This window comes from Micromys minutus (assembly GCF_963924665.1).
Source record: "Micromys minutus genome assembly, chromosome: 32".
Classification (NCBI taxonomy): Eukaryota; Metazoa; Chordata; class Mammalia; order Rodentia; family Muridae; genus Micromys; species Micromys minutus.
Genome location: NC_137967.1, coordinates 10885087 through 10910506, shown reverse-complemented (window position 1 = coordinate 10910506; position 25420 = coordinate 10885087).

Below are 25420 nucleotides of genomic sequence, written 5' to 3'. Positions count from 1 at the left end.
TGATTGTATCTTGGTAATGGATTTGTGTCTCTCTCTTTGTGCTAATGTCATTGTAACTTTGTTGGTGTCATAACTCCGAGCCGTAGCCATTGATCTTTATCACCCCGTCTGGAGTCAATCACCTTCTCCTTGCCGAATCATGGTGTGGTGGCTCTCCTTCTCCTCTCTCTCTCTCTCTCTCTCTCTCTCTCTCTCTCTCTCTCTCTCTCTCTCTCTCACACACACACACACACACACAAACACAAACACACACACACCTGTGCACACACACACACACACACACACACACACACACACACCTGTGTGTTGTTTTCTGAATACAGCAGGTGTCCTTTCAATCCCCAGGGAGTATTTTTGCCTGCTTTGTGAAGAACAGATCAGAAGCTTGCACATGAAGCAGGCAAGGGTAAAAAGAAAAATTATTGACAACACCTTTATGGGCACCAGCAACTATGAGTCACATCCAGATTCTTAACTCCAGCAAAGCCCTACCAACACATTCATTGCCCCAGGATCGATGGGTCTCCCAGTGTACAAACAGCTTCTACACACTAAGGCTGCTGAGGTAGAACGGATACTTTCTCTACGGTCTAAAATTTATCTACCACCCTATCAGAAGCCTCCTCTTATTTTTATTTGATACCTGAGATTATAATATAATTATATCATTTCTCCTTTCCTCCCTCCAGCCACCCCCCATATGCATCAAGATTCCTAAATACAACCTTCATGGTCTGTATAATGTTACTTGTACATTTGTACTGGGGGCTGACCATTGGCTATTGGACAACTGGTTGGTGTGCTCTTCCCTGGGGAAGACGATTTCTCCTGCTCTCAGCACTCCTTAGCTGCCTGTGGTTCTTTACAACCTTGTAGGCGTCTCCCCTCCAACTCCCTTTGGGCCTTCTTGAAGGAAAGCATTGTCATTAGATGCGATGGCTCAATACGCTTTACTTGTAGGACTTTTATGCTCTTGTGGAAGGCTGATTAATTTCTCAGACATGTCAATAAGATGTAAGCTCTAACTGCCAACACGTGCAATCTCACGCACCCAGCCTGAATCCATAGTAAATGTAGCTACTGGGATTGATGGAGCCCCAGGTGCCTAAGAACGTTTGTGGCCCAGCAGGACCAGGTGTTCACAGGGCAGGGGAACAGGAGCTAGGCTGAGCAAGAAACACAGACCCATAAAGAACAAGGGTCTTCCTGCATGTCCTTTGTCTGCCGAGCTGTTGGCTAAGCAGCTGTGGCTTGAACCAAATCTAAAAGTGATAGTGTAGATGTAAAGTCTGTATGGATTCCTTGCACATTTCACTCCCTAGCAGAAATCCAGACACACAGGATGTTTATGAAATGACCCCTGTACCACATTTATGACGTGTTTCTGATAAATAGATACACAATTTCCAGGATGATGGTGGTAATGATTCTTATAAGCATTATTTGAGTCTCTAAATGTTTTTAGGAATACCAATGCTTTGACTTTTAGTCACTGCGTATGTATATTAGATAAACAATATTACTTTCGGACTTTTATTTTATTCTCTGTACCTGCCTCTACCTTGAGTATTATCCCCCTGGACCTCTCCATCGGCCTTTGCATTTTATTTTCTTTTTTATTACTCAATGCTGAAGGTAAGATATGGAATTTCCCCTCAAAGGTCAGTGTGTTAAAGCTTAGTCCTTAGCTGGTACTCTTGGGGTGGGTAGGGATTTTAAGAAGCAGGAGTTTTGTGGAAGGTTGTCTGATCATTGGGGTTTGCTCTAGTTTTTATTGCTTTTGCTGTGATGAAATGTCTTGACAAAATCAGCTTAGGAGGAGAAATGGTTTATTTGGCTTATAGTTCTAGGTTATAATGTATCACTTAAGAAAGTCAAGGCTGAACCTTTAAGCATCACCTTCAGAGTCAAGAGCAGAGAGAAAACAACCTCATGGATCTTTGATTGTTTGCTTGCTTCACTCTTCCACAACTGAAGGTCCAGCATAGGGAATGGTGCTGCCCACAATGGACTGAATTTTCTTACATCAATTAGCAATCAAGACAGTCCCCCACAAACATACCCACAGGCCAACCTGATCTTATTCCTCATTAAGACTCTTTTCTTATTTGGGTCTAACTAGACTGTGTGAAGTTGACAGTTAAAACTAACCATCACAGAAAGGTTGTCATAGAAGAAAATAGTGGGAAAAAACTGTCTCCTCTCCTTTGTATCTACCTGTTTCCTGTCTGGTTACACCACATGATTCTGTCATGCTGTGATGCCCTCCAACACCCTGCCATGGAGATCAAAGAGATGTGGGTCTAAAGGACCACAGTCTTTGAAATAGCTGTGCAGGTTAGGCTGACCTTAAACTTGTGTTCTTCCTACTTCGGTCTCCCAAATGCTGAAGCTTCAAGTTTGGTGTACCAGTATGCACAGCCCAAATCTTTCATTTTAGAGCAGAAACCCTGCAAAAGCGATGCATTTACAGAGTCTATGTACCAGGAAATGCTCAGAAAATTGCAAGGAGTTGAGAGATAGTAAGCTTGCTGCCTACTTGTTTTCTCTGGGAACTGGATTTTCGGAATCCCAGGATGGCATACATAGTCATCGTGTGGTTCTTGGTGGGGCTTCAGCAGCCCCAGCTAGAAAGGAGCTTTACAAACGAAGGCTCTATGGGCCAGAGCAAGACAGGGAGCAGAAATAGGGTCTACATACATGCCTTGGGGGGGTCCAGGAAGTGCTTGTCACCTCAGCACACAATTGCATCCCAGAGATAGTCTTTTGGTCAATGGTTTGATAGCTCTCAGCTCCCTACTGAATGAAGAGAGAGACTCTGAGGATGGAGTGCAGCCACTGGAAAGCCATGGGAGTGAGTGACGGAGACTGGAGAAGGAAGAGGGAGAGACACAAGGCAATAAGAAAAGTCCGGGAAGATGCTGCCAGTTTGAATGTGAGAACTAGGAAATAGAGAGTAAGCAAGCACACACAGAAACTTGCATGTGTGGCAGGGAAGTTACTAAGCATATAACAGGAGTTCAGAGGAAAGAATGACCAAAGACTGGAGCTGGCAGGATAACCTGTTTTAAGACCCGTGACTCCTAAGCCACCAAGGTGGAGAAAGACCTTCAAGTCTCACAGATGGCTTGATTCCAAGCTGGACCCTGGATGCGGTTTTCAAAAGTGGCTAGATCTGGAGTCTGTCCATCACTTCTCCTGCCAACTGCATGGACTTTTGGTTGATAGTAAAAGATTAAAGGGTTTATGAGGTCAATAGGATCCCAGACATGCACATTCTGGTTTTTAAAAGCCATATAGTGACATGCTCAGAGCCTCTCTGGCCCCTAGAGCATTCTTCTGCCTCAATATATTGGCCTTAGAGCTGCCATCTTGAAGAAGTTGCCATTCTCAATTGAGCCTGGGCTGGGAATGTATTTCTTAGCATCACGAAAATCAGTGAGCCACCCTGATTTTTCATGTGCTTTATTATAATGATTTGTGCGTGTGGGTGCTTGTGAGTGTGTGTGTGCGTGTATGTATGTGTATGTTGGTAAGATCATAGCCTACATATGGAAGTCAGAGGACAATTTGTAGGGGTTAATCCTCTCTTCCTATCACGTGGATCCTGGGGATCAAACTCAGATTGTCAGGTTTGTCAGCTGGTGCCTTTTTCCTACTGAACCTTCTTGTTAGCCCTACCCTAACTTGTTCCTTGTTCTCATTTGGTCTAAGTAGTATTTTCTTCTCATTAATTGTGTACAGGACATGGACACATATATACACACACACAAGTACCCAAGTATCACACACATACACACCACACACACAAGTACCACATATCACACACATACACACCACACACACAAGTACCTCACACATACACAAATCACAAATACAAGTACCAAGTACCACACACATACACACCACACACACACAAGCACCAAGTACCACACACATACACACCACACACACACAAGTACCAAGTACCACACACATACACACCATACACACAAGTACCACACACATTCACAAATCACACACACAAGTACCAAGTACCACACACATGCACACCACACACATGAGAGAGAGATAGAGAGAGAGAGAGACAGAGACAGAGACAGACAGAGAGAGCCAGATGTATCCTCATTTATCTTGCAAGTGTGCCACAATGACAATGGGAAAATAAATGTGTTTTTTTTTTTTTTTTTTTAAATCTCCCATTTGTGCGTCTCCTTCACTAACCGTTTATGGAGCTGAAGGCTTGTAGCAAGAAAACTGTTTTGTAGATTGTGTCCTAATTAGAAAAAAAACTAAGGACACAGAGGCAAGAGTTAGCCTCCCCTTCACATAAAGTCACCAGTGAAACTAAAACCTGTACTGGGGCAAGTGGAAGGTGGAAGCCTCTTTGCTTCCTCAGTGACGTTTGGGGCAGAGCTATGGTTTCTACCCTAGAGGACGATTTCATTCTTTTCTTCTTTTCCTTTGTTTTTTCCCCCCCCATTCCAAAGCAATGACAATGGATTATTTTTGTAAGCAAGTGCTCTATCCATTATTAAATTGATTATTCAAATCTCATTTTTTAAAAAAAGAAGCCAGATGGCAATTTTCCACTATTTGTTGCCACTGACAACCAGCAGCCCTAAACTGGAAGATTTTCTTCTCCCCCTTCTCCTGGCTGAAGAGCTTGCTTCATTCCCGGGCAGACGGAAGGTAGATTCCATATTGGCAACAAATACCCAATTACCAAACAAGATTGCCGTGATTGATTATTTCAAAATCATCTTCACATTGACAGAGCTGTTGTTCTTGTGATGATTCCATAATTAACTTATCTATATTCAGACATGGTAACTTTGTCCCCTCCAGTCATTCGGATGTGAGCGTTATTGTTGTTACTTAGTTGTCATGACAGCAAGAAGCATGTCTTTACATGTCCAGCATCCTGGTTATTTTAAGGTCTTAATAAGCATGCCTTGCTAATGAATCAGAACAATGGTGATTGTGCAAAAAAATAATGATTTTGAAAATGGTAAAGGAGACGAAAATCTAAACGCAAGATAATTGTTACCCTTGTGGTAATTGTGAAGCACACTTCTTTCTCTGAGCTCATTCGTGTGCATGGTTTGCGTGTGTGACCTGCCTGTCTCCATGTGAACACAGCCATCTCTGCATTTTGTGGAGGCCGTCATGCTCTGTAACGGCGAGCTTTTCAGAGTCTCTTGTAACGGGCACTACTGTCCTGTGTCTCATGGCTAGGACTCATCTTGTAGTTTTACAAATCTATTCTGGGCATCCACCTTCAAGTCTTTAAACACATTTTGGGGACTTCCTCCTCTTCTTAGCCTTCTGCACATGTGCAAATGGGCTCTCCTGCCTCATATCACTCAAAGGTGACTACTCTAATTGATCAGATTCCTGCAATTGACTGTTTTCCCATTGATGACTCCAGTGGTAGCTGCTGGTGTAGGTTTTCCATTTGTTTTGCTTTGTTTCTTAGAGACAGAACCCCCGGTTTATGTGGCTCAGTCTGGCTGTGAGTTCCTGGTCCTTTGGCTTTGGCCTGAGGAGTGGGGGTGGGGGAGTTGTGAGTATAGGTGTGCACCACCATATCTGGCTTTACCCAAATGTTTCAACTTCTGATCTTGTCAGGAGAAAAGGCATCTTAGTTGTATATAACAGGGGTTCACTTCTCTTCCTACAAAAGACACACGTGAATGTCTACAGACATATCTTCCAAAGTTAAAAACGTGGCCTCTCCTGTGTTCTGAACAATGTTTTTATTCTCTTCCGTTGATAGTTAGACAATGTAGGTGCTGTGCAGATTCTGCCTTGTTCTAATTGGGATTGATTGCTGGGAATGGTGGCACGCAGCACTTTGGAGGCAGAGACAGGCAGATCTTTAGGAGTTTGAGGCTAACCTGAAGCTTCCAGAGACTTCAGGAAGTAGGTTCTTGTGGGAGGCCTTCTGCTTCCGGGGAAGAGCCCTTGAAGATGACAGTGGGACCCCAGTGTCCTCCTTGCTTTTTTTCTCTTCTCAGCTACAAACAGAGCAGTTTCCTCTGCCACCTGCCCCCACCGAGCTGATTCCTCGAGGCAGGCCTCAAAGCAGAGTGTACAGCTGCCCATAGGCTGAAACGTAAAAACTGTAAATCAATCCCAAATATTAACATACAAATGGCATAATGGTTAAAAATAAATAAATAAATAAAAGCGTTAACATCCATGTTAAGTCTCTAATCAAACACTGCAAAAATGCATTAATCAGTATTTCATAGTTCATTACAGTCTGACTAATTTTGAAATCCCTCATGTAAATTGATTAAACGTCTTCTTCAGGCAGATAAATGGGCTTTTGTTTTATGCAACCTTTACTGGGCAAAACATAATTCTCTGTGACTCAACTCTTACCCATTCAGGCTGAGTGTTCCCATATCCAGCCCTAGCTGATCTAGAATGTTCCGGTTTACAGCTAGACGCGCCAGCCAATCACAACACGCCTTGTGGGCTCCGGGCGTTTAGCAAGCATCTATTTTGTGCCCGAGGTTGTGTGATGTGCAGGGCGAGAAATGAGGCATGAGGCACACTCCTCTCCCACAGGGAGCGATGATTCATACACATCCATGCACACTCACTCACAGCTGGATGGTGGAACACAGCCCACAATGTTTTCCTTACTTTCCAAAAATATAAAGTAGTTTTAACAAAAAGCCAAAAAAAATTTTTTTAATTAAAAAAAAAAAAAAAGCATGATGCTGCATGATTCTTACCTATGGACTGGATTCCGGGAGTTGTTTTTCTGTTGATTTGTAAAGCCAGTCACAGGGTTGGGGACTCTGCCTTTTGTTCCCACCACAGCTGTGCAGTGTGTGGGGGCTGTGCAGGCTGTGAAGGAGGTTGGGACCCTCACCCAGGTTGTTCCGGTCTCTCCTTCCCAGGGAACAGAATTTTTTTCTCTAAGAGGGACTCTGGCTGGCATGGCTGGTCACATGGACTAATCATTGTCCTATAGAAGGAACCATGGTAGGCTCAACTGGATTATTTAGACAATAGAAAAACCAAAGGGTGTTTTTTAATGTGGACTTCCCAGGTACTTGGATCATTGGGCTAAGTAATTTCAAGGGGAAGCGAGCTTAATAGATGGTGATTATTATGGTATCACTTGAGAGACAGAAGTTGGAGAATTGCTGGAGTCCAGGAAATAAGGCTGGCATGGACAAAGTGGGAGAATTGAATATAAACAAAGAAACAAATAAATAAACACAACCTGGAAAGGATCCAGACGGGGTTCACACCATCCACATGGTCATTCACAATCTCTTGGAACTCCAGTTTCAGGGGAATCCAACTCCCTATCTGGCCTCTTTGGGTACTTCACACAGAAGGTACAGGGCCTACATGCAGATACAAATAAAATAAAAACGAACGAATGAATGAATTGTTCAACTAATAAAAATTATAAAAAATTGTATAAAAATAAAATAAACAAGTCGAAGTGATAACAGCTTCCTTCTTTACTTTTACTTCGCTGTCATGTGGCTTGTGAGTTCAACATCTCTAACAGCAAAATCCAAAATCTGAAGTGCTCAAAAAAATCCAACCCTTTTTGGTGTCAGCAAGATACTATAGTATGAAAAGCCCACCCCTGGCCTCCTATGAAGGGTTTCAGTCAAAATGCAAGTTTACTGAAGCCCTATACAATAGCCTTCAGGCTATTTATAAGCACATAACATATAAATGAATTTCATGCTTAAACATGTGTTAGCTTTAATTCGTCTCATTCAGGAATATTGAAATACATACATACATACATACATACATACATACATACATATATATATATATATATATATATATATTGAAGCCCAAAGTATTTAAAATCAAAACAACCAATAAAACCAAACCAACCAAACTTTAACCACTGTGCTGCTAAGTGTCTCCTGTGAGAGCTGCTCAGGCCTGGGATACAGGGAAGACATGTAAATGCGCACACACAACCCATGGGTTGGGTGTCTGGAATAGTTTAGTGTGAGCTTACTGTTTCTTAAGAACAGACAGCACACAGCAGTGGACAATGATCGCTGTGCTCTTGGTGGCTCCTGAGCTGAGATTCTTACTCTCTACTCACTGGAAATCAGATCTCCTCTTCCTGCTTCAGGGTCCTCAGACTCTCGGAGCTCTTGTTGGATCTCTGAGCACTGCTGAGGGCGACCATGCCACTAACTACCTGTTCACTCTCTTCAGGCTACCTGAACCACCTCCATCTTTATTTCTTCCCCTTAAGATAGGGCCCAGGCTTCCTCCATGGCTTATCACAAGGGCTGGGGAAGATCAGGGAGTGGCCAGGACTCTGGGGAACCTTGTGAGGGAGCGGCTCCTCTTAGGGTGGCCACAAGTCTGTCTCAGATCTGTTCCCACAGGGACCCACCATTAACTGGGCACACCTGTGGTCAAGCCTATAAATGATTGATAACAGTTTCCTTACAACTTGTCAACCCCTGGCTTGGGGACCACTGTGGCCACAGGCAAGCTGATCCCACTGAATGATGCTTTCTTTCCCTCTCTCTCCTTACCTGGGACCAGGGATGGAATCTGAAGACCGCAGGGTGAAGAAGCTGACAGCCCAGGGTGCAGGCTTCTCTTCAAATGCTGGTGACATATGCAGAGGGAGTGATGATTAACCTTGATTGACAGTTTGTTTGACTGGTAAAGTAGACTTCTGGATGTGTTCATGAAGATGTGTCCGAAGAGAACTAATGAGGAGAAAACTCATCCTGACAATGAGTGAGGAGTGAGGGGAGCCTGGGTGAAATGAAAAGAGGCAAAGGGCTATCTACCTACCTATCTATCTATCTATCTATCTATCTATCTATCTATCCATCCACTATCCATCCATCCATCCATCCATCCATCCATTTATCTATCTATCTATCTATCTATCTATCTATCTATCTATCTATCTATGTATCCATCCATCCATCCATCTACCTTTCTATCTATCTATCTATCTATCTATCTATCTATCTATCTATCTATCTATCTATCTAATATCCATCTCTCTATCAGTCTATCTATCTAATATCTATCATCTAATACCTATCTATCTACCTACCTACCTGCCTATCTATCCATCCATCCATCTATCTATCTAATCTCTATCTATCTATCAATCTATCTAATATCTATCATCTAATATCTATCTACCTACCTACCTACCTATCTATCCATCCATCCATTCATCTATCTATCTATCTAATATCTATCTATCATCTATCTATCTATCTATCTATCTATCTATCTATCTATCTATCTATCTTCTTACTTCCAAGTGAGTTCCACGCATGCACATACTCATGTCCCCAGGTTCCCACGCTCCCCCTTCCCCTGAGGTTTTTTTTTTTTTTTTTTTTTTTTTAAGTGAAAAGGAGGCCAGATCTTGTCATGGTTTTGTGGTTTCGCCCCTTTAATGAGTTTCTTCCCTGCTCTTTTTAGCGGTATTCCACGGGAAAGCGATGTAAGCAGAAAGAGAACTGTGTAGCCTTCAGACGTCTGCTCTTATCACCTGGGCTGACTAATGCCAGAATCATCTTTTCAAGGGGTGTGAGGAAGGGATCCTGTTTCTCAGAACAAATCTCATGGACTCCCGGCTGAGGAATCTGTCCACAAAGTGACCTCTGATTATTTCTCTGTGTTTGTTTCTCTTTCAGACACATCTGAGTAGAAAAATCTCAGTGTTGGGGAACACAATGTCCCGTTTACTTTTTCTCTTTGTTAAAAAAAAATTATCCTAATATGTTTCCTGCCAAGTTCTGAGTCCATGGGAGAATTGATCCAATCTTTTGTGCGTCATTAATAAAATTCTGAGTTTACATCTGTCCCTAGTATGCTAGGATAGGGAAACCATGGGCTACGTACTTAAGACTTCGCATGTTTTTGTCTGGAAGATGCTACTTACACCTGCAAAATTAGCTTAGCGCCATTCTTGAAGAAGGAATGAGACGGAAAGTTGGGTTTCCGGTTTTAATGACAGGAATTTGTTTACGTGGCCTTTCCCGAGGCAAGCAGCTATTAAGTCCCAGAGTACGGTCCTCCACATCTAAAATATTCATACATCTCAGGTTCCAAGTTGCTCTCTTTGTGGGTCTAACATTTCCTCTTCCCTGCCATTGGAGGGAAGCTCACATGCCAGGCTTTGATGCCAAGAGCCTCTTCCGGAAGAACTGGTGACCTCAGCAGAAAAAGATGGCTCTCGGGCCTTGTTTCCTGCACTGACAAATCAATAGGTAGGAACCTGCCAGCCCACACTCCCATTTGCCTTGAAGATATGCATCTCAGCCTGGCAGAGGCTGCCTTCCTTCCTGCTGGTCTCGGCTGAGGCCTGGAAAGTTATTTCCAGGTGTGTTTGTCGAGTTTGCATTCCTATTTGGGTGTGTGAATCGAAAGTGGGTGGGAGAGGAGACAGACAGTGCAGAAGTCCAGCTTCTTCCCTGGGGGGGGCACGAAAGGAGGATGTGGAGACTGGAGGAAGACAGGACCATAGTCTGAGAGTGGGGGAGGGCACAGAAGGAGGACATGGAGACTGGGGTAAGACAGGACCATAGTCTGAGAGCTTTGAGGACAGGATTCTGAGTAGTGTATGTGGGGGAGAGCAATGGACCCCACTGGGAGGGATGGAATCCCATGCACAGCATCCTTCCCTCTTTCCTCCTCCCCTCCCTCTTTCCCCCCTCCCCTCCCTCTTTCCCCCCTCCCCTCCCTCTTTCCCCCTTCCCCTTCCTCTTTCCCCCTCCCCTCCCTCTTTCTCCCTCCCCTCCCTCTCTCCCCCCTCCCCTCCCTCTTTCCCTCTTTCCCTCCTCCCCTCCCTCTTTCCCTCTTTCCCTCCTCCCCTTCCTCTTTCCCTCTTTCCCTCTTTCCCTCCTCCCCTCCCTCTTTCCCTCTTTCCCTCTTTCCCTCCTCCCCTCTCTCTTTCCCCCCTCCTTTCCCTCTTTCCCTCCTTCCCTCCTTCTTTCCCTCCCTTTTTCTCCTCATTTCTTCTCTCTCCCTTCCCTCTCTATCTCTCTGTCTCTCTGTGAGTGTCTCTCTCCTCTTTCTTACACTGGCTCCTGAACTCCACCCCTGAGCCTTGCTCCAGCCTGGCCCTTTCCTTCCATTTTGACATCAGATCAGTCAAGGTTGCAAGCCTGTTCAAGCAGTGAGGTTGAACGTGGGTGTGGTAAGCCGCCCTCCTTATGCCAAGACACAGTCTGAAAATGTCAAAAAGATTCCAGAAAGAAACAATCTATGAGATTAAGTCAGTATTTGTTTTCACTGAGTCTCATGTAGTCCAGGCTAACCCCCAACACACAGTGCTTCCTATTCCCATTTGATTAGTTTACCAATGTAGTCCTCTTTAAATGTGTGTGTATGGGGGGTGGTATATATTATGATATATATATATATATATATATATATATATATATATATATATATATATATATATATATATATAGATAGATATAGTTGTAGATATAGATATAGATATAGATGTAGAGATAGAGGTAGAAATATATAATTGTGTGTGTGGTGTGGTATATAGTATGTGTGCATGTGTATGTGGTGTGGTAATATATATATACTGTGTGTGTGTGTGGTTATATAATTGTGTGTGTGTGTGGTAAATTTAGTGTGTGTGAGTGTGTGTGTGTTTTCATTCTATCCATTCTGTTCCTCTAGAAGACCTTGCCTAATACACTCTGATATAGCTCTGCTTCTGGGAACCTATGTCAACACACCACAGAGACACCTGCAAATGAACTTTCACTGTGTCCCACATCACAATATTTAAGACACAGAATCAATAGACATACAGAGAAAGCCTGGCGTGTGAAGAGGTCTGAGAATACATCATTGTCTGCAAAATGGATGGAGTCAAGATTGTCATGTTAAGTGCAATAAGCCAGACTCAGAAAGGAACACTGCTGCGACGGTTTGTCTCACATGAGGGACATTTTCTTTCCCGGTGTCTTGAGAAAGTCATACCCATCCCTCCATCCTTGTCTTTCCTGCAGCCAATAGCCAATTTAGAAATGTGTGCGCTGGCTTGGAATCATCCAACGCTTCTGATTAATCATTTCCCCTTGGCAACTGCTGCCTCTGTGTTAATGGCTCCTATCAGAGCGAGTCCGCAGCAAGGAGGACCGCATCCCATCAGGTGCCAGCTCCTCCGAGGAGCTAAACTCCATTTTGCTGCCTAGAAAAGGGGGCCCAACACAGTGCAAAGGAGCTTAAGTGCTTGAAGATCACCCAGCAGGGCTAAAGGCACTGGAAGAGCTGTTATGATCTATTGGGTAAATAAATATGCCGTTCCAAAATTGTCTGAAGCTTTATTTATAGAAGGAGCCCAAATGGCTTAGAACGAATCTTCTTAAGAAGCTCTTAGCTCTCTGGCAGTCCTCACCGAACGGAGGAGAGAATTTTAAAGTTGCTCTTTCCACCTTAAGGATGCAGTGAACAAAGGCAACATAGTTTCTGGTAGTAGTGAAAGGAGTTTGGGTTCCTTACAAATTCCTCCGAGCTTTCCTTAGACGAGTACCATCTTCACAGCCAGGTAGCGTATGGGAGAGGGCAACTGTCCATCCCAAAAAGTAGCCAACATCTTCCTGGAGGGAGCGTGTGACCTCCAGAAGAGACATAAAGCAGATGGACAGGGGAATCTAGTAGACTGACTTATATTCGGAATGATAGCAATTCTGTGTCATTTCATACTTAAACTCTAATATCTGTCTGTCTGTCCGTCTGTCTGTCTGTCTATTTGGACACAGTGGCACAGTTGTCTTATTTAGCCACTCCACTGGGCTACCACCTTCTTCACCAAGTTGGGGTCACAGTCCACTGTCCCAGAGAAGCAGCCTGTGCATGAATCACCTTCCCACAAGTTAAGGAGCAAATGGAAGAAAAGGGGAGGGGCCGCAAGTCTAGAGTTAAGCAAGAAGGTAATGCTGGGATTGGTTGAGGGCACCCGTGGGAGGAGCCTTTCAGGAACGACTTTCAGGGCGCACAGCGGAGCTGGGGTTTCAGATTGTATCCATTGAGATAGAAGTTTAGTTGGCAGATCTTGTCACCATGAGAAGATATCCAACAAAAGCGGCTTTCGGTTTGTTTAGGCTCACAGCTTTAAAGGAGCAGGGTGAGGTAGATAATCCAGATGCTGTGGTGGCTGGGTCAGTAGGAGCCGGCTTCTTAGCTTGTTCACATCTTAGCAGAACAGGAGAGAGGTCAGACATGACAGGAGGCAGGGTCAGGCTATCATGCCCAAAGACATATAACTGGCAGTCAGGCAGCAGAGCGTCCCCAGAACCGTTTCTCCACCCGGAGATCAGACGGTAGAGCACTTGATCCTGGGTGGGGCATTTGAGACACACGCCGTGAAGGGCCCGGGTGAGATGTGAGGCTTCAGAAAGGCAGGGATGAGCCTGGCTCTATGGAGATATTACCACCCTGGGTCACATCCGAATATCACGGGAAAGGAAAGCGAGTCTAGGCTTAAATAGGAGTATGTGTTATTCAGGCCACCAAGACCCAGAGCCACCCGTGTGTCTAGATGTATGAGGACACAAATGACAAGAAGAGTGGTACAGGAAGGAGCAGCTGACCTCTCACATCCCAGAGTCGTCTGCCTTTGTGTTTTCTTTCTTTCTCCTTAAGCCTCAACCCAGGATCAGGTTATAACCCCGGTGAGCCCTGGTTCAGAGTAGGGAGGGCTCAGAAGAGGAAGTCTACCCTCAGCTCCCAGGAACATTCCTTTTTCTTCTGTATTCTTTGGACATTCTCCTTTATTCCCTGCCCCACAACCCTAGTACTCATTGGACGATCAGCGTGCACACTAACAATGTCTGGCCAGCGCCCCTGTCTTAGTTATGTGTTCATTGCCGTGAAGAGATAGCACATCCCAGGCAACTTATCAAAGAAGTCATTTAACTGGTGGCTTCCTAACAGTTTCAGAGGTTCAGTCCATGATCATCACGGCAGGGCACATGGTAGCAGGCAGACAGGTGTGGCACTAGAACACTAGTTCAGAGCTCACGGGGGGGGGGGGGGCTGGTGTAGGTTTTTGAAACCTCAGAGCCCACCCCCAGTAATATACCTTCTTCAACAAAGCCATACATATGCCTTAATTCTTCCTAAACAGTCTACCAAGTAAGAAGCACACTTAGAAATAGATGAACCTATGGGGGCATTCTCATGCAAAGCACCTGTCAGGAAGGTAAAAGAAGACACCAGATCTAGCAGTTGGGCCACTGAAGCTCTGGTGGCTGTCATCTTGCCTCTAGAAAGCAGTGTTCCTCCACTGTCTCTGTTTCGGTTCCTGCCTCCAGGTTTCTGCCTTGAGTTCCTGCCTGGGGCTTTCCTTCACGGAGAACTGCAGGTGTGAGCTGTAGTCTTTCCTCCCCCAACTTTGTTTGGAAAGTTTCTCATAGCAATAGAAAGCAAACCGGGACACGGTCGATGGCACTGAGCAAACTTGATCCAGCAGGAACAGGAAATAGGATTTTTGGAGACATAGGGGTGTCTTCTTACAAAACTCGCCAGCAGTCCTCCATGTACGGACACATTGGGCTCTCCTCATCTTAAGGAAGCACATTACCTCATTCCCTCCCCCACTTTGTCTGAGATCTTTCCACTCTCTGAGCTTTATAGGCTACTGAATATATATATATGTATCATAATTATATATATCATAATTATATATAATACTATATATTATATATATATATATATAATCTCCTCTTTGTTTGAGCAACTTCTGAGTGGTTATTTCAATTGTGGGTGTATGAGGTATAGACTTACAGATAGGGATAAAGGAGAGGTCCTAAGGTCTCAGACTATTAGAGGTGGCCTTGGATTACTAGGATGTTGAAGGTGGGTCTGGTGCCAGTGGATGGTGTCAGTACTTAGTACAATACATGTACCTAGCACAACAACAACAGCAATCTGTGTAACAATGAACACACACCTTCCTCTACATCCTTCTATCTCATCCTCTTAACCTACTGGATGGTGTTGCCCACGTCCAGGGTGGCCTATTCCACCCATTTCCCCACAGGCCAACCATCTCCAGAAAGGTTCCACAAATACACATAGAAGTACAATTTACCAGTCACCTCTTTATCCGGCCGGGTGGACATCCAGGACCAACCATCAACCTAGCTGATGGTGTTCGGTTTGTGGAAAAATTTCAAGGTGTTGTTTACTTGGCGTAAGCAGCTGTCAGGCAGGGTGTACCTTTTGGGATACTGAGTACCACCGCATCCTCTCCTCTCTGGCCCACCGTGCAGCAGGCACCTTTGCTCTGCTCTACCACACACTCGCGGTTACGATGTTTCTAGCCTCAACACAGCTCTAAGAGCAATGGAGTAAGCCAACCAGCGGCGGGCGGAAACCTCTGAACTCGTGAGCGGAAATCAGTCTTCCTCCCTTTAAGTTGTTTTTTTCTCCGGTATTCTGTCCCAGCGACAGAAAGCTAACACAGGCGATTTCTTGGTGGTCGCTTTTACCTACTCAGAAATGGCCAGTGGGGAGTTCCAGCGAGGGATTGGGAGGTTTACAAATGCAGAGCTACAGACTAATCTATGTTTGCTGCTTAGTCTGTATTTTTACCTTTAAGCATCCCTTTTGCAGACACAGGAGCCAGAAGCCATTTGAATGCAGCCCCCTAGGGTCTCCCTGGGGAGCCAGACTCTCAGGTGGCACTACCTGCAGGGGAGGCCATGCTGGTATCTCCTTCTACTGGTGTTTGTCCTTAGAAAATGTCTTCCTCCTGTTGTAAACATTTGGCTCTTTTTAACTTATGGAGGCTGTTTGCTTTTTAGAGCAAACCGCATGCACGTAACCCTCCAGGAAAACAGTCCGGTGCTTGGAGGAAAAACAAATATGTTTACAAAATACCCACAGGATAGCCACTGAAGCAGGGGGCATCTGGGGTCAACATGGAGAGGCAGAAAGAGAGGACACAGCATCCCCGGTGGCTTGTGTCTAGCTTAGGGATGGCGCCCTTATGCCAGAAAAAAAAAGTGGGGGAGGGGTGATGGTCACACCTGAGAAAGATTCCCAAGGATGGGGCGAATCACAGACTTGAGGATGCAGTTAGGGTAGCTGGTATGGGAAGGGTCCCTGTTGGAGTCCCCTGTTTATAGGAATACATGCATCCCCTCCCCCACCCCCGCCCCCCACTGTCTGGTTTTGACAGAGGGAAATTAATCGTGTGTTACTAGGTTTGAGGAGATTGAAAACCCAAGGAAAGCTTTGACGCAGCTCACATTGTCTTTTTACTTTAATGCCGGTGAGCCCCCCCCACCCCCCTTGCACTGGTGAACAGGAAAGCCTTTTCCCCCCTTGGCGTGACCATTAACTCTCCTTGCTTCTTTCCGGGTCACTAATTTTTCTGCTTAGAGTTCATTCTGTTTAGACCGATCTGCTGTCTCATTTAATGAGGTTATTTCTGGGTTATTAGCCTGCCTGTGATATGATACCTTATGGGGACGACCTAATTGATGTAAATCAAACACAGCTTCCAGAAGGGGGGAAAAATCAAAACCACCCTTTAGATAGTTTGGGGGAATCCTGAAGCTTCTCAGGGTTCCAGTATTTAAAACTCCTCTTTCAACGGGCAACTAGTAATACAAATAAATCCTTTCTTATTCGTGAGTTAGCGGTTCAGAGAAGTGGAAATTGAAAGAGAACATTGGCATTTTAGTTTGCTGAATAAGCTTTAGACAGAAATTAGACGGGCAAGTGTGGAATGGGGGGGTTTAACTGTGCACTCCAATACCCTTCCCAACATATTTTTATTAAGGTATTCTTACATAAACCATTAAGCTTTGGGTTAATTTTTACAGACATTTTCCTGGCTGTTCTTAAGGAATAAGGTGAAAATGAAGTAAAGAATTTTTCTCCTATCATTACCTAGGTATTAGTCTTGCCTGGGTCTCAACACTGGGTCTCAAAGGGACTTTGGTGGCCCCTTTGTCAGCAAAGGGGCTGGTGACTGCAATCAGGAGAGTGAGAGGAAGTGACTCTTTCTTCTCTTTGGCTCATGGACATTAGCTCTGTCACAGGAAACTCAGACACACCGGCATATTATTTTCTCTGGAAAGAAAGAAAAATATGGTTTACTCTCCTTTTTTTCTGTTTTTTATCCTTAAGGTCTTGTTCGTTCATTATGTCCTTTGCCTGTCTCAGAAAGAAATTGTTTCAGGCCTGGGGAAGGGAAGCCAGCACTGAACTTAGCTGTGAGGCGTTTGTGGCGAGGGCTCTGTGGGAGCAGGGTCCCCAGGCTGGACACTGTGGGGATGGGACAGGGAAGGTGGAGGTGTGTGGAAGATACACTCTTGGCAGTCTTGATACAGTGGGAGGTGTGGAAATCTCGGGGATCAGGATTAGATGCCAATTTGATGGTGCTGCTTGTAATACTCTAGAGGACACTTTCCTGACTGATACAAATACCAGGAACTTTGAGACCACACTATACCACCTCCCCTCCCCCCTCCCGGGGACCCACAGGCCCCCCTTGGTTTGCATAGCTCTTGGGGTTGAAGCAGAGTTGTTGAGGATGGCAGGAGAGAACAGGAAGATGAGCGGAGAGGCAGGAAGGTTGGGAGTTTAAACGATAGTGAAACGCTCTGTGAGTCCCCATGGCCCATTTGTGTTTTTAGAATCACAACGCAAAGTGACCGTAATAACTGTTAGACAAGCCAAACCAGAGATTTCCAGGTGAGGAGCTGTGGAGGGACAGGGGGTCACAATTGCCTGTGTTTATGAAGTGTCAGGGGAGGTAGGTAGTCACCTTTTTTCTCCTACCCCAGGACACTGAAAGAAAAATGAGCATTAATCTCCCTAACTTGACCAGAGAGCACTGAGTCTGAGATGTTCTAGAAAGACAAAGCTAGAAGCATGTTGGTCAATTTTTTAAAGAGTGAGCTCTTTGACAAAGTCTTTAGTATTTAAACCCCAGTCCATTTCAAAGGACCACGGACCGATGGGTGATAGATTCCCAAGAGACAGGTATTGGTTGTGAACTTCTATATTAGCTCACCTTCCATGTTTATGACGAAATACTCAAGGGTTGGTACTTATAAAGTGGCTCCACATCTTAAATATTGAAAGGCCAAGGAGGGTTACATAGGCTTTGATGGAGACCTGTGCTGAGTCACCTCATGGTAAATGACTTGTGTCAGAGCCAGAAATGACCCACTAGGCCCTTTCCCCATGAGTCTCACTACGTAAATTTACCCTATTAAGACCATGGTGGGGTTGTGAGCTGGTACAACCACTCTGGAAATCAGTCTGGCGTTTCCTCAGAAACTTGAACGTAGTCCTACCTGAAGACCCAGTTATTCCACTTTTGGGCATATACCTCAAAGAGCTCCAACATGCTCCACCATGTTCATAGCAGCCTTATTTATAATAGCCAGAAGATGAAAAAAACCCAGATGTCCTTCAGTAGATGAATGGATATAAAAATTGTGGTATATTTTCACAATGAAGTACTATTCAGCTACTAGAAACAATGACTTTATGAAATTCCTAGGAAAATGGATGTATTCAGAGAATATCATCCTGAGTGAGGTAACCCAGTCACAAAAGAACAGACATAATATGCAGTCACTGATAATTGGATACTAGCCCCAGAAAGCTCTGACAGATCATATGAAGCTCAAAAAAAGAAAGACCAAAAAATGGAAGCCTCAGTCCTTTTTAGGAAAAAAAAGTGTATAGCACCCACTCAGAGTGGTGTACACCTAGACCTTAAATCATTAATAAATCAACAGCTAAGAAGATAGCCTTGTGGCAATTTTTGATATTTAAAAATCATTATGTTCAATCTATACACACCAAGAAAACTTTGACTATTTCCATGTTAAGTTTTGTTTTACATGTACTTTATGCTTATGGTAACTAGTAAGATTTCAGTGCTTTCAAACCTTTAAAAAAATCAAGTACTGACAAAAATATATTCATACAGTTTTATTCCAAAATGCTCTTAAAAATCTGTACATGTATCTTTTTTAAAAAAATAAAGTTGTATGGAAAAAAGACATTGTTTTGTTTTTCCTATTATTCAGATGCTCAATTCCTCAGCAGCTAAGAATACATGCACATATCATTTTACAAAGGACTTGAGTTTAGTTCCCAGCACCTACATTGGATGGTTGGATGGCTCTCAATTACCTACATCAACTCTAGCTTCAGAGGATCTGACTCCTCCGGCAGCCACAGGCACCCCCATGCACGTGCACGTACATGCACACATATAAACATAAAAGAAATGTTTTGAAAAGGAATTCAGACATTAAGCTCTCCGGGGTTTATAATTTGTGCGCTGGGAATTGAACTCACGGCTTCTTATATGCAAGGCAAGATCTTTGACACCCAGCTATCTTCTTTATTGTTTTTGGGGGCTCTCACACTGTGAATTAATGAAGTCAGAGAGCTTATGTGGAAGAAACCCAGACATTAATGTTGCTCTTCCATACCCAATGGGACTCTTTCTCTCTCTCCTGCTCTGAGGAATTCTGCCGGATTTTCACAGTCGTGGGATGGCAGAGGAGATTTTGGAATTTTGCAAAATCCCACTTTACAGGATGTGGACGTCTGATAGCATAAGGTGTCTGAGGGGTTGACACGGGAAACATCCCCCGCTGGCTCACATATTTGAACACTTGGTCCTTAGTTTGTGGCACTGTCTGGGGAAGGTCTACAAATCTTTAGGAAATGGAGGAAATGTGTCACTGGGGGCGGGCTTTGGAGAACTTCTAGGTGACTCCACTCCTGGTTCTCATGCTCTGCTTTGAGTGTGGTTGAAGATGTGATCTCTCCGTTTGGTTTCTTCGCTGCCTGAAATTCCTCCCCTGATGTTACGGACCCTCTTTCTGGAACCATAAGTCAAAACAAGATTTTTTTCCCCCTCTATATGTTGCTTTTGGTCATGGCATTTTTTATTGGATATTTTAATGTATTTACATTTCAAATGTTATCCCCTTTCCTGGTTTCCCCACCAAAAACCCCTTATCCCCCTCCTCCTGATTCTATGAAAGTGCTCCCCCACCCACCCAGTTCCAGTTCACCGCCCTGGCATTCCCCTATACTGGGGAAACGAGCCTTCACAGGATGAAGGGCTTCTCTTATTGATGCCAGACAATGCCATCCTCTGCTACATATATGGCTGGAGCCATGTGTACTCTTTGGTTGGTGTTTAGTCTCTGGGAGCTCTGGGGAGGGGGTCTGGTTGGTTGATTTTGTTGTTCTTCCTATGGGGTTGCAACCCCCTTCAGCCCCTTCAGTTCTTTCTCTAACTCCTCCATTGGGTCCCCGTGTTCAGTCCAATGGTTGGCTGTGAACATCTGCCTCTATATTTGTCAAGCTCTGGCAGAGACTCTCAGGAGATATCCATATTAGGCTCCTGTCCACAAACACTTCTTGGCATCAGCAATAGTAACTGGGTTCAGTGTCTGTATATGGCATGGATCCCCAGGTGAGGCAGTCTCTGGATGGCCTTTCCTTCAGTCTCTGCTCCACACTTTGTCCCCATATTTCTTTTAGACAGGAGCCATTCTGGGTTAAGAATTTGGAGATGAGGGGGTGGCCCCATCCCCCAACGGGGGCCTTGCCTCACCTCTGGATATGATCTCTATAGGATCTCCCTCCCCTTTGTTGGGCATTTCAGTTAATCTCATCTCTGTTGGGTCCTTGGAGCCTTTGCTCTCCTGGCATCAGGGACTTGCTAGTGGCTACCCCCAGTTCCCTATCTCCCATTGCCAAACACCCTTGTTCAAATTCCTGACCCCCTGTATATCATCCCCATCTCCTTCCATACCTGATCCTGCCCTCCTTCCCTCCACCCTCTTCCTCCCAAGTCCCTCCCACCTCCTACCTCCAGTGAGTATTTTGAAGGATGGAAGCATCCACATTTTGGAATTTCTTTTTCTTGAGCTTCATATGGTCTGTGAATTGTATCTTGGGTATTCTGAGCTTTTGAGCTAATGTCCACTTGCCAGTGAGTGCATACCATGTGTGTTCTTTTGTGACTGGGTTACCTCACTCAGGATGATATTTTCTAGTTCCATTCATTTGCCTACAAATTTCATAAAGTCATTGTTTTTAATAGCTGAGTAGTACTCCATTGTCTAAATGTGCCACATTTTCTGTATCTATTCCTCTGTTGAAGGACATCTGAATTCTTTCCAGCTCCTGGATATTATAAATTAGGCTGCTATGAACATGGTGGAGCATGTGTCCTTGTTATATGTTGGAGCATCTTTTGGGTATATGCCCAGGAGTGGTATAAGTGGGTCTTCAGCTAGTACTATGTTCACTTTTCTGAGAAATCTCCATACTGAATTTCCAGAGTGGTTGTACCAGCTTGCAATCCCACCAACAGTGGAGGAGTGTTCCTCTTTCTCCACATCCTCACCAGCATCTGCTGTCATCTGAGTTTTTGACCTTAGCCATTTGACTAGTGTAAGATGGAATCTCAAGGTTGTTTTGACTTGCATTTCCCTGATAACTAAGGATTTTGAACACTTCTTTAGGTGCTTCTTGGCCATTCAATATTCTTCAATGAGAATTCTTTGTTTAGCTCTGACCCCCTTTTTAAAAGGGTTATTTGATTCTCTGGACTCTAACTTGTTGAGTTCTTTGTATATATTGGACATTAGTCCTCTGTCCGATGTATGATTGGTAAAGATCTTTTCCCAATCTGTTGGTTGCCATTTTGTCCTATTGACTGTGTCCTTTACCTTACAGAAGCTTTGCAATTTTATGAGGTCCTATTTGTTGATTATTGATCTTAGAGCATAAGCCATTAGTATTCTGTTCAGGAAGTTTTCCCCTGTGCCTAAGTGTTCTAAGCTTTTCCCCTCTTTCCCTTCTATTACTTTTGGCATATCTCGTTTTATGTAGAGGTCCTTGATCTACTTGGACTTGAGCTTTGTACAGAGAGATAAGAATGGATTGATTTGCGTTCTTCTACATGCTGACCTTCAGTTGAACCAGCACCATTTGTTGAAAATGCTGTCTTTTTTCCACTGGATGGTTTTAGCTCTTTTGTCAAAGATAAAGTGACCATAGGTGTGTGGGTTCATATCAGGGTCTTTAATTCTATTCCATTGATCTACCTGCCTGTCTCTATATGATTTTTTTGTTTTGTTTTATTTTGTTTTGTTTTGTTTTGTTTTATCACTATTGCTCTGTAATACAGCTTGAGGTCAGGGATGGTGATTTCCCCAGAAGTTCTTTTATTGTTGAGAAAAGTTTTTGCTATCCTAGGTTTTAATTACAGCAAAACAAAGTAGCTTCTATGAGTCTACTGAACACCTCTTATTTTCTCTGTATGAATTTCTCTGCCCAAGAGTGCTGACGTTTAAGAATCTAGACAGGCTCTTCACTGGACTGCAGAGAAAAACGGGCGGGACCTTGTGGACCAAATACAATGTATCTACTATTTCAGTCAACCTCTGCTAATCAAAGTGTATGAGCCAGTTAATACTTAGAACTAGGACCAACCACACCACAATAAAATAAAATACTGATAACCTTCCAAATCGGATAGGTGTTTAAACCACCCAGAGAGTTGTGTTTTATCTGCTCGCCTTTATGAGAGCTGCAGTAACCATTCACCCGAGGACTAGCCTGAGCTATGAATTTGAATGAAAGTCTATCTGACTCGCTTACTTTTTTTTTTTCTCACAATGCAATGTTGCAGGTACAAGGGAACACCATTGGAGGGAAAAAAAATGGATTGGTAGTATTCATCTTGAGATTTTCATTATGTAGCCCAGGCTAGGCATGGACTCTTGATCCTCCGCCTGCCTCATCCTCTTCACTGGAGAGTAGTGAAAAGTCGATGTCTATCAGCTAGGGTTTTACCATTTAATTCTCCGGTCACCTGCAAATTTGTCTTGTGTGGTCAGTGCCACGCGTGTCCCCGATTTTGAGAACCACAATTAGAAAGCAGGAGATTGTCAGCAAGAGATGAAATGATCAGTGAAGAGTTTACGTTTTTTTTTTTTTTTTTTTTTTTTTTTTTTTTTTTTAATCATAGAGGTGGGTGGACGCCACCCATGTAGTTACATCTCTTTGGAAAATTACACTAAGTGGCCATAGGAAGAGATGCAGCGCCCTCCCGTCTCCCAGGAAACCGTCTCAGGACCCTTCCCTGCAAATCCTTGCTCTCTCTCTCTCTCTCTCTCTCTCTCTCTCTCTCTCTCTCTCTCTCTCTCTCTCACCTTCTCTCACCAGAGGCAACCATTCTCAATTCTGTTACCCATTTTTTAAAAAGCTGTTTTTTTTTTTTTGGTCTGTTTAGAGATTTATTTGCCTGGAGCCACACGGCCAGCACACCGGCGACTCCTTTCCCCTTCCGTCTTCTGTCTTCCATCTTCCCCCTTCTATGAGAACTGGATTTCTGAGCTCTCTTCATACTGTTGCCTCTGCCAGCGGATAAAGCGTAATATTGCTGAGCAACAAAACCGTTGGATGGAAATAGTTTCTTTTGTTGCTCGTGCTGCTGATGGGCAGCTGACGCACCTCCTCTATTTGCCGCTGCTGTGACCCCTGTTCTGTACAGGCAGGTGCTTTGTGTTTAATTTCTTAGCTATTGAAGGATAGGATGCTGGGTTTGTTTCCAAAGGGCTGGGCCATTGCTATTTGAGAATCAACTCCCACGCAGCCTCGGTTTCCTACAGTACAGTTTTCTTAAGTTTGAAGTGGTACCTTGGGCGTCTTAGGATGTCCCTGATAACAACTGATGTGAAATATTTTTTTCAGGTGCATAGTGACCATTCCTATAGCTTAGCTTTCTCACTAAGGTGCGTGTTCAAATGTTCTGGTTAATTATATTATGCTGTTCGGCTTATCAGGACTTTATATATTCTATTTATTTTATCATTTTGGTTTTGCAAAGCAGGGTCAATCTGTGTAGTCCCGACTGTTCTGGAACTTGCTCTGTAGACCAGGCTGGCCTTGAACTCAGTGCTTTCGGAGTGCTGGGATTAAAGGAATATGTGACGATACCCAGTCAACTTTATATATTCTAAGTCCAATTCCTTTTCCATCCTTCTTAGTCTTTGATCATCACATCAATTTATTACAATTTCTTTTAAAACATTTATTTTATGTGTATTAGCATTTGTCTGATTGTACATATGTGCATGCATGCACACAGTGTCTGCAAAGTACATAGGAAGGGTGTCAGATCCCCCGAAACTGGAGTAATGGATGGTTGTGAGCCATTCTAAGGGTGCTGGGAACAGAACCTGAGTCCTCTAGAAGAACAGGCAGTGCGTTTTAATTGCTGAGCCAACCCTCCACTCCCCTTGATTTCTCTCTTTTGATGAGTCAAAGAATTTAATTTTGGTAGAGTTCAACGTTTGTATTTTTCTTTCACATGTAAAGCTCTTAGTTTTGTTTTGGGGACTTTTTTGCTTGTAAGTCATGTTTTTCTAGACTCTGGGCTTTCAGTTTACTTTGAACTACCTTCTACTCTTCTACGGTGGGAAGTAGGAACAAAACAGCATGTTTTATTTTCAGAGTTTTCTTTCTTTTTTCTATATAGACAGAAATAATTCCAAACTCCGTGCTCAAATGACAATTATTTGGATAAGACTGTCACATTGAAGCCTTTATCAAATATCTACCGACTTGACAGATGCAAATCTATTTCCAGACTCTTTAATCTTTCCCAGTGACCTTTTCATCTTCGAATAAGAACCACCATGCTAGTTATTTTTGCACCTCTGTGACAAAGTACTTGAGAGAAGCAACTTGAGAGAGAGGAGGTTCACTTTGGGATATGCCTTCGGGGGATGTGATCCAGCGAGGCAGGAAAGGCATGGCGGAGGAGCAGGAAGGAAGCCTGGACCAGGAAGTAGGAAGTCAGGAAGCCGAGAGAGGCAGATTGAGGACTGGATTATGTTAACACCTTGAGACTTCCTTCCTCTGCCCGGGCCCCACTATTCAGGGGTCCTACAGTCTCCCCACACTGCACCACCTGGGGACCAAGTGTCCAAATACTTTCACCCCTCTCTTCACCACATCAGCTCTCCACTTCCTCTTACATTCATGGCCTCTCTTTCTTTAATTATTGTTTTATAAACACACACACACACACACACACACACACCACTAAGTCCACTTGGTGTCACTTATGTGTATATGTGTTCAGAGCTGACCTATTAGAGGTTCTGGAGAAAACGATTCTCCCTCCATTTATTGCCTACTGCTCTTCTTACGGGTGGGACGTCAAAGGGTGTGCTATTGTGCAGGTCTTCTTGAGGCAGCCCCACAGTCCAGTGAATGTAGCAGCCCTGCCATGTTTACAAGATGCTGCCTTACAGCAGTTGTCCTGGCCCTCTGGTTCCACCCCATCTTCTACAGAGTTTCTTGGGCCTCAGGCATAGGGCACCAG